Below are 11,326 nucleotides of genomic sequence, written 5' to 3'. Positions count from 1 at the left end.
CACGGAGAAGTGTGGACTTTGTTTTTTACAGGTATCTGGATAAAGTAAAGTTATTAATTCCAGATTTTTTCAACAGATGTCAATGGAATATATAATTAGCAAAATTTTCAACCCGAGTTGAGTACCATCAATTTGAACTATACATATACATTCCGCTGCGTTTTTTTAATGCGAATGATTTTAATTTTTGTATTTTATTTATTTATCACTTTACGCCCGTATATATGGTATAATTGTGACATCATAAATAATTTAGAACATGGGAAAGAAATAATAAAAAATACATACATGAAATAAAAATACACCAAACAAAATTTAAAAAAATACAGCGATCAAATAGTTCTATAAAGAGACGACAAAAGGCTTAAAAATAGGGTTGGAATAGGATTTTAAGTTAATATTAAACCAATCGATATCATCCAAATAGCGATTTTCCACAGTGTGAAACCACGATTTCGGAGAATTGGCAATATTGTTGCGCTTATGCACACCGCGGGGGAATAGAGTATTGTTTCGTGTTGTTCTTGTGGGTATGTGTAAGTTTATAAGTTGCAGGAGTTCGAAACAGTCTAATTTAGAGCTTAGTATTATGTAATATTAATGATTTGATAATTTTTTTTTTCAGTTTGAACTAATGCAATCTCTGTTCGTTCAAAACTGTCGATCAGCTGCAAGCTCCATATTAGAAGACGGAACAAGTTTTCTCTTCATAGTCCAAGATTATGGCGGACCACTTCTGATTCTGAGATATGAAGAGGACCTGGATTCATACTCTTCATACCAAATGCTACACCATGACGCCCAGGTCTTGGCGGTCAGTGTGGCCTATGTTGGACGTTAGTATTTATTTTAAAAAACGTAACTAATGCAATGGTTTCAGTGGAAAACCTCAATCATGTATGTGCGGGAAATATGCCATAATCTAAATTATTAGTTAAAAATAACTCAGAAATGCATCATAAAGACCATACAGACGTCAACAACAGAAATCTTTAAACAGTTCGGCGTTCCAAGTTACAAGTATACAAAAAATATATGCCAAAAATATTCATCACCTTAATAAAGACCAATAGGCAAACATACCATATAAACATAAAACCAATGCAAAGAAAACTGAAAAGCTAAATATATTCAAGTGTAATACTATCTTTGGACAAAGAAGCTCTAATTTTGTAAATTTATATAACCAACTCCCACCCAGCATCAAACAAATTGAAACATAAACTGCAATAATTACATCAAATTTTTGTTTAACCCATCAAGTTTTTAAATATTTTTACTAGCAAGTCCTGACGACATGTTGAATTTTTTTGGAATTTCGGAATGAGGTGTCTTAAAAGTGATACATATTATTTATTTTTAAAGTCGTCGTTAAAAGAAATACTATTTTAGAAACCATATAAAATTGTCTTTGAAGTATTTGCATTTGAAAAAAACATTAATCTTTCTAAAAAATAAATTTTTCATATCAAACATGAATATGTTAACAAAAAATTCACCAGGACATTTTGACTCGGAACGTCCATAATTTTGAAAGAAATCGGTATTTACAAAACGTATTCCTGTTGTGTAAGTAATTAGTAATAAAACTTTCACTTCACTTTTTATGCCGTTTATACAATAAACAAATATAAATATTTTTATAACTGTCAATGAAAAAATGCCGTCAATTCGTTATCACGCACTTTGACAATTTTTTTAAATTTTATCCGTATAATAATGTATAAATAATTGATGCAAACTGTAAAGTTTCCTGTAACTAACATATCACATATCTAAGCATCGCGAGGAGGACTAACTAAATATTTTACATATCTTTTATATTTCTATATCATTCGTTTAAATTATATTATAGTAATTATTTTTTTTAAATTTGGAGTGTATTTGTTACTTTGCGTGTATGTATTTTATTATATCATTCCTCGAAATTGATCAAATAATTTAAATATTTTTACCTGTCGACCATCAGAAGAAACATAATTAGTTGCCCCATTCAAAACAATTTTAATTAAGATTCCGAAAGATTCAATTTAATTAAAATTTTAAAGATTCTTCCTATAGATTTCACCCCAGTACAAGATATAATTGTAAAGAAGAAAAATAATAATATTCAAAACATCATAAATTTCAAAGATAAATTACTACAAAAAATGAGCGATAGAATTGATCTTCAACTAATGTTTGCATGTATGTATACTTGCATGTATATGTATGTATGTACATATGTATACTACTTTATATATTTGTGTTTTTTTTATAGAAAACTTTGGCAATTTTTTAGAGAAAACCTTTTTTTATCAATTTTTTTTTTTTTTTATAATTCTACCGAAATATGTTTACACTAGACTTTAATTCAAACTAATCATTCCTCCATTGGGCACCATGAAACAGGCAGCTGCCTAGTATTGTGCTCTAATGTATCTCCTCTAAATAAATGTATTAATCATGCAACATGTACTTATAAATATATAAATAAATATAAATCTAAAAACAGATGTAAACAAAAAAAATATTGGAAAGTAAAAAAAATATCCATGGCCTTGTTAAGAGTGTAGGATTCTGTTTTGATGATTTCGAAAACAATAGTAAAAAACGAATAAACACCAAAAAAATTAAAAATCAATTATATTAAAAAAAAATTGTGTTTTGTATGTCATTTTTTTTAATTATCTGACTTGTATTAACTACAATTGTTTTCATGACTTAATTTTTTTATGTTCTTCTTTTAAGTCCTTTAATTAGTACAGTTGTTTTAATTCTCTTAATTCCTGGAATCTAGTTTAACATTTTAATTTTGTCTAAATACCAACACCAGATCTCCCAACTCGACTTATTATTCTGTAAATCCTTTTAATTATTTTTAAATTCTTTAAATTGTTTACTAATTTCAAATCTTCTGATTCTCTAGACTGTGATGATTCTTCCGATTATAATCGTAATTCTTTCAATTCAAACACGTTTGATCCTCTTAATTATTGTTATTCATTAAAGTTACTACTGTACTTAAAATTGATTCTCAAACAAACAAGGACTATTTTCTAACCGATTTTTTTTATTTTTTTTTATAGTGAATACCTCACAAGAGTCCCAACTGCTCCCGTCTGGAGCCAGTGAGACTATGGCATCCCCAATTGGGGGATGTTGTGAGGCTGAAGGTATGTGGGTAAGGGAAAGAGGAAGGTGGGGAAGTACCTGGCTATTCAGATCTAGTCACTAAACACGGCTAAAGCCATTTGGAGCAACGTTTCAATTCTGAATGGTGGTCTTACACCAGGGCGATACTGGTAGTATCTTCCACTCTGGAACGTGCCGCAAATATACTATATATTATTTTAATTAATTAATTGTGAAATAACACAAATTAATCAAATAAAATTTATTTGCGCACGCCGGGTTCGAACCCGCGACCTTCGGAATGGCAGTCCAATGCGTTACCACTGGACTATGCCGGCCGTCAAATATAAAACATATAGATGAAATAGATAAAACATAGACTTTAACATTATGATATTTAACATGACCTTAAAAATAATAACAAAATCAAATTTGAATTTATCAATTTTGTGTCCGAAATGAATTTTATCTTGTGTACAAAAAATCACACTAGAGAAATGGCGGGTCGACGCCCATCTTGTATTGATCATATATGGAGTAATGCAAAAGATACAGTCAAAATACATACAATTATATTTTAAAAATAATATAACTTTGATAAAAAAAATATGTGAAAAACTCAGAAAACAATACTTACACAAAAAAAGTCTCTAAATCATTAAAAAATAAGTAATAAAATAAGTTTGGAAACCTAGTTTCCCGTATTAGAATCTACATGTGCTGAAACATGTTCAAGTATCTTTGATAATATTCTTTGCGTCATATCTCAGCTTCAATTCATTTTAAAATCAAAGCAATATTCAAAAAAATAAAACTTTGGATCTCACATGACTTAGTTGTGTCTATTAGCAAGAAAGAAGAATTATAACGCCAGACTAAAAAAATTCTCACCCCATAAAAATATAATCACTTTTGGAACAAATTTAACTCTTAAAGGAATATATTAAAAAAATATATATATATCTTACCATAATGCAAAATATATTTGAAAAATATGTTGTTGCTAATATGCTTCTTTGTCAGGATAGTGAAAATTAACGATTTTAAAAATAGACAAGTATAGACAAACAAGTGAAAATACACAAAAAACATTATAATAATTAATTTAATCATTATTTCACCAACGTTGAACTAAATTTAGCAACACGGATTGACGAATATTATAAAACAGATAACCTCGAGAATGAATGTTTTGAACAAAATAATCTGTCTATATTCCAACCGATGAATGATATTCTAAATATAAATAATGATTTAAGAGGGGGAAGAGCTCCTGGGTTTGATGGAGTCTCAGTGCAAATATTGTAACGTTATAACAAAACAACAAGCAATCCAATTGCCCACATTATAAATATAAATTTGAATAGTGGAATATTCCCATTAGCTTATAATAAATCAATTTTAATAACTATATTTATATTTTATCAGCCCTAACTTAACTATCGATCTTGTCTCTAATATTGCAAAAATCTACGAGAAAGTCGTTAAAAGACAAATCATGCATTATATTGAAATGAATTGTACACTTAGTACTAAAGTAATTGGGATTTAGAGAGAAACGTAATCATATATTTATCGTACCTTAGACAAGAAAAAAAAGTGTTTAGTTATTTGTATTGATTTGCGAAAAGCTTTTGATAGTATTTCACACACAAAATTGATCAACAAATTAAACTATATTGGCATTGTCAGTAAGGCTAGATGTTGTTTACAAAGTTAACTAACTCAGAGACATCAATATGTTAAAATAAATAACTGATTGAGCAAAGTGGAGACTTCAGAATTCGGATCCCTTCCAGGACCAATTTTGTTCTTAATCTATGTTAATCAAATGTTTAATTTAGCACTTCGTGGAAAACTTATATCATTTCCTGATGGCACCGCAATAATATTTGAGGAAAATACATATACTGAGATTAACAATACAGCTAATCATTAAATAGAAATTATTAAAAAGCTCGATAACAATCTAGTATCACTAAGCCCAGATAAAACTTTCGTTATTACCCTTCAATCTTACTATCCAATGTTTCAAGCTGGAAACAACCATAGGCATTCGCCAAATTTTATTGACATCGGTTAGGCGGTTTCGGACGAACACACTGACACGAGATTTTTATATATTAAGATAAATCCTCATGAAATTACATCACATTGATCATTATATTTACTTAAATTGAAGACATCTATGTGAGAGAGAATGTTAATAAAATATATATGTTGAACAGTCTTATAAGTTGATTTTATATAGCAATATCTATTCTACAAATTGTCCGCGTACTGAATACAGTTGCATCCAGATTATTATTAAATAAATTGTACAATTTGTAAGAAACGCTTGTTATTATTTTTTCTGAATCGATTATTTTTCTTTATATAAAATGCATAAAATGGAGACCACACAGTTGACGCAAAACTATAAATCAATATGTTGAATCAACAAGCTGGTTCGTAATTTCATGTCAGGGTAAAAGATCGGAGCAATGGGATTAAATTCATAATTGCTATTGCGATATGACAGATTGTTTCTATTTTTTTTTGGAATTACGTAATTACCTTGTCCAACGAGGCGTGAACAAATAAAACAGTTCCATCATTATATACCACATTATCATGTCACATTGCGTCATTGTGTGGAATCCAATGAGATAATAAGGAAATACAAAAGTGAAGCAAAGTCACCCCCTCGTAGAAGTTACTTTAATTTATAGAACTACTGAGTACACTTTAAACAACAGAAGGATGTTATTCATACTTGATAATATTAACTAACTATTAAATTTTCGTAAAAAAAAATAATTTAATTGAAGAATTGCTAAAGAATGATGCAAAATAACCCCTCTTCTTCTGGTATCCGCTCCTACCGGAGGTTGGATATCATCAGTATTTTAATTTTTCAATTTATTATAAAATTAGAACCTTAAACGAAATTTCTTCAAAGTTCCTATAATTTCCTGTCCAATTCTCGCAAATTTACTTTCGTCGAATATCATTTATTTGAGTATTTAAAACAAATTATTCAACATTGCTAAACCAATTTCCTTTAGTAATGCTCCAATGATCAAATATTCTTCAGTCTTTCTTTTCTGGTTGTTCTTTCAATATTATTTTACACGGTTTTTATTAAATGGTTCCTAATTCATGAGCCTGTGAAAGAACTCAACAACCACTGAGGGAGATTTAAAATTCGTAATTTTTTTTTAAATGATTCCGTTACTCGCTCGTTCGGCCAAATCAGCGCTATTTATGTTATAAAACTGGTCCTAAACCAACATTCCCGTTAAATTCTAATTTCCGAGTGATTAAACATTAATCAATTATGGAGAATAAATGGTATATACGTACCAGTCTCGTTGTGATAAATATTTTTACAAGCACCTAAAAGAAAATGTGTCGAGCATACAAAAGGCAAGCGATGCGATGGCTAGAATTTTTTTTAAATATTATAAGTCACTCTTCAACCCAAAATGTCAAATAAAAACATTTTCCACGTTTAATATAATGTTTGGTGTTCCCAAGAATACAGTAAATGTATTCAAATGAATAACTATTTCTATGACAGCACCAAGGATTATTTATTTATTTATTTATTAACGCCCATTTTCGGGGCTTAACATGATTATAATAAGAAATATACATTATTTATTGCACATAACTAAATTGCTTCATAAACAATATTTGTTTAAAGATAAATTGAAGATTGAGTATTCTGGGCAAAGAGGAATACATATGGTAGTTAGTCCTATTACTATTACAAATGCATAGTCTTTAATTTTCTTATTAAGAGAAATTAATAGATTTTACTTAGCTTTATATACTGTTTTTCTTTTTATTTTGTATTCAGTAGAGCAATATATCGCCATTTTATTTATAAATAATATGATATTAAATTCATTTAAACTTATTGTTTTATATAAGGATTTTTTTTGCAGTACTGTGCATTTTACAGAGTTATTAAAAATAATACATTTTTGGTTAAAGATTCTCAGGATAGGACAAATGTAACCAAATTTGATTACATTAATTAAACGATGAACTGAAAAAATAACATTTGAAACAAGCCCCGAAAAGCAAGTAGTTTATTTAATAGTTTACAACAAAAATTACTCTTAAATTTCATGTTCCATGGTAATTCAGGATGGTTGCAAATGAACAAACTCTTGAGAAGTCATATAATGTCATTAATATTGATGAAAAAATGCCAATAAACCTAACCTAACGAAATCTGTTTAATCAAGCTTTTTTATCACTTTTCATAACTTTAAATCACATTCCAAAAGTGTTTTGAAGAGACTCTCCTGAGTTGCCAGGTTACAAAATTTCCGTACTACTTACTTACTTTTAGTCAGTAGTAACTCTTAAATGCTCACTAAAACAAGAGTAAAATCTCAAAAATTTTAGTGTGTAAATTATTAACTAAGGACGGGTTGTTTCGGAGTATTTGAACAATTCATCAAAGAACTTGAAAGTGAACGTTGAAATTTGATGAATTGTTCAAATACTCCGAAACAACCCGTCCTTAGTGTTTCCAAATTGACCGTTAAATAAATTCATTTTTTCATACACATAATATTACCTGTGTATAATATTTAACAACAAATAGTTTAATTATTCCTTTTTTCTAATTATATATAAATAATAACATGCATTTCAGGCGATCCAGTTCAGCCATTATTGTTTGTGGCGACGTCTGCTGAGAGTCTTGTAATTTACACACATACTGATGATGAGGTTAGTATAAGTTTATTTATTCAAACTTTCATAGCAGTTGCCGAACAGCCTCGGTCAGAACGGAATTAATTGGTTGCCTAACGCCCCGCCACACCCAATCAATATGCCTGCACGGTGATCGGAAACTCGTAGTACAAGCGGGTAACTGATAAATCTATGTCACATTTGGATCGATTTTGTGATGATTACGTTTGAACAAATCGTGTCAGAAGTTGGTTATTTTAGGTCAAGAATGAAAAAAAATCTTTTTCTAAGCGGTATCAGTTGTAATTTTTTTGGGTTCTCTACATGATATAGAGATTCACCAGTTTTCCACTTATTTTCCGACAGCAAGACTGCCCTTATTTAGGGTGGCAATTAAATTAACAAAGGTGCGGATATAAGGAAATAAAAAACATTGACGTTCTTTTCATCAAGCAAATCAGAAATATAAATAACGTAGGGAATTGGGTTAACCCTTTCAGAACTGAAGTAAAACTGGCAGTGTTAGAATATATTTGATTCTTGATAATAATTAGTTTTAAGCCTTATTTTTCATTTTGTGTTTTTTCGATTATTTAGAAGGTATTTCTATTAGGTCTCTGAGGGCGTTTTTCACATAAAAGAACAAATCGTACATTGTACAACAAAAATATGATTTTTTTTTTCAGCATTGAAAATGAACATCCAAAACGATATTTAAAAAAAAATTAGAAGTTCAAAAATATATGAAAAAAGCTACCGCCTGAACTAGTGGCCATAATTAAATAAAAAAATGCGCTCAAAGCCAGTTATAGCATCAATCGGAAAACAAGAACAGCCAATTTTTATTCGCTCTAGATGAGGAAAAATATATGAAGTCTAACATTGGGTTGGGTTGTTTCAAATAATTTGAACAGTTCATTAAATTTCAATGTTGATTTTCAAGTTATGTGAAGGTTCTACTCGAGGTTTGTTATTGTATCATTATTGGCCAGTTGTTTCACAAAACTGAAATAATAACAGAACTTGAAAATCAACTTTGAAAATTGATGAATTTTTCAAGTTCTCTGAAACAACCCTTCGAATCTACGAATGGTCTGAAAGGCTTGTAAGTAAGCAGGTATTATGTTATAGTTATCGAAGTCATACACGAGCCAAGTACCCACAAAGATGAATTGCTTGCCTACAGAACAAGTTATTCGACTTCTGTAAAGAAAATTTAATTAAAAATTTAAAAGAGTTCATGTTTTATAACAAGCATAATAAATATATAACCCACTCTAAATCTTTTTGATAATTCAAATTCGAGCAAAGTACGTACTTTTTATCCCGTTTCGCCATGTTTTTCAGTGACGTCTCGCAAAACGTTGATGAAAATGTAAGTATTTAGTTTAAAATGTAAGATTGTATATACTGGTAAGCTTTAATTGTTTTGCGCACCCTGTAAGAATGGCCTTAAAATATTGTAAATAACACAGTTATTATAATATTAAATTAAACAATATATTTTAGCACAAACTGTGCGTGTGTAGTAATTGTATAATTTCTTGTTCGTGTACATTTGTCGTATAGTGTATCTACCCTTTTATAATTATCACTACGAATCACAAAGTAATAAAGCGATAGATACTAGAGCTGTATTCCTTCCAACTTCCGACTAAACCTGCGTGGAATAAAACAGTTCTTGGATGTAGTAGAAAAAATCATGTTTGCAAATAATATATTTTCGGCTAAATCTCGTTTAATATTTTGCGAGTTATTGTCACGCGCAAGAGGTATATTACTTAATTAGCTTACCTTTTGGAGACATTTCAAATCTGTTGAGTCGAAAAAATGTTGCTTACCTGTAACAAAAAGAAATAACTTATTAATATCTAAGGAAAAACATCATTTCTACTGTATGAACACTTACATTATACGTATCGAAATAAAATTTTAGTCTTCTGAACACTTATATTATATGTATCAATATACAATTTTGAATCGCGCCATTTATGTGGTTAAATAGAGAGCAAAAAAATATAGCAAGAAAAATATGATTTCATGTGCTTTAAAAAGGCTCCTTGCTCACGATGTTTAAGGCTTTCTGTGCTAAAGTTACAGCTTATTGAAAAGCCTTTAAAAATAGAACCATTATCAAAAGATATTTTATTGCAATCACAGAGGCTCGCTTTAAGTTTGTAATGGAAGAAAATAATATATTTTCGGTTAATTTTAAATAAAATTAATGTTTCTTTGTTATATTTCCATTGATCTGTTATCGACGTTATTTTATGGTTTTTCCATGAATTATCGAATTTTAAAGAGTTGTTTTCTAATGATTTCATTGGAAAGAAAATAATCACTTCAAACATAAATATATTGTAACAAAGCTTTATAAAGTTTGCCTCGAAATCCGCAAATGATATTTAATACTTTGTTAAAATGGTAAATGGAATTAAATATTTTTTAATGTTAATTATTAAACTTTTTTTTAATTTATTTTCAGGGTTGGAGAATGAACTCGTCCGGCTTCAAAGCAGGAATTCAGAATATAATTCCTTTATATTTGGGAAAATCACAATATATTTTAACACCTTCATTGAATAATACCTCTGTACTTGAATTAGTAACTCAAACACAACAGTGTACCACATGTACATATGTAGCTAAATAAACTGTAGATAGCTACCTTATTTTTGTGATTCTTTTTTATGTTTTTCGTACCGCCGTGAAAATTAATCACTAGGCATTATTAAATAATTTAATATTAGTAGATATGAAAAAAACTTTGTTAGTGCGTTATAAAAAAATAATTTATCAATATAATGTCTACTTTCTTATTGTATTAAAAATATTATTGTTTTGTTAATTTTGTAATAAATTTGTTTTGTTAACTTTACGTGTTTTTAAAATGTGATGATTTATTTTCACAATTTCCAATGTTTTACAATACACGGCAGGTAGCGTGACTAAGGACGGGTTGTTTCGGAAAATTTGAACAATTCATCAAATTTCAACGTTCATTTTCGGGTTCTGTGAAAGTCCTATTCAAGATCTGTTATTATATCACTATAGGCTGATTGCTTGACAAAACTGAATTAATAACAGAACTTGAAAAAATCTTTCATAGAACTTGAAAAATAACTTTGAAATTTGAAGAATTGTTCAAATTCTCCGAAACAACCCGTCATAAGTGAAGATGTCGAAATTCAATATCATCGGATGACCTTAGAAGAAGAGCAAAGATAACTACTGTATATTAGATTAGCTCAAGATATAGGGAGAACTCTTCATTTTGAATGAACTATAGTGACCAAAGATCGGCACTGCTGGTTAGAAAGAAAAGCCTTTTGTCCAAAGCCAAAGGTTTATATAAGGCTGCAAAGGTAAGAGAAGTGTAATTTTAGTGTGAATCGACAAATGTGGGTAGCACCCGTATACCTATTCAGATCTAGTAACTAATACCTAAACAAGAAACGCCATGATTCTAAACGTTAGTCTTTAACCAAAGTGATATTGAGAGTATCTTCCATTCTAA

General features: G+C 29.2%; 1 long non-coding RNA gene across 1 annotated transcript; it reads left to right on the top strand.

Annotated features, from left to right (window-relative positions):
• The first annotated feature begins 723 nt into the window (after nt 1–723).
• Nucleotides 724–10,555, top strand: LOC149415451 (uncharacterized). The gene is made up of 3 exons (XR_016303765.1): nt 724–836; nt 7,769–7,845; nt 10,295–10,555. It is a non-coding gene; the product is annotated as an uncharacterized LOC149415451 (long non-coding RNA).
• The last annotated feature ends 771 nt before the right edge of the window (nt 10,556–11,326 follow it).

The sequence above is a fragment of the Hesperophylax consimilis genome, chromosome 18 (assembly GCF_061612785.1).
Source record: "Hesperophylax consimilis isolate HC1 chromosome 18, BYU_Hcon_1.0, whole genome shotgun sequence".
NCBI classification, from domain to species: domain Eukaryota; kingdom Metazoa; phylum Arthropoda; class Insecta; order Trichoptera; family Limnephilidae; genus Hesperophylax; species Hesperophylax consimilis.
This window is presented reverse-complemented; position numbering and strand designations above follow the sequence as displayed.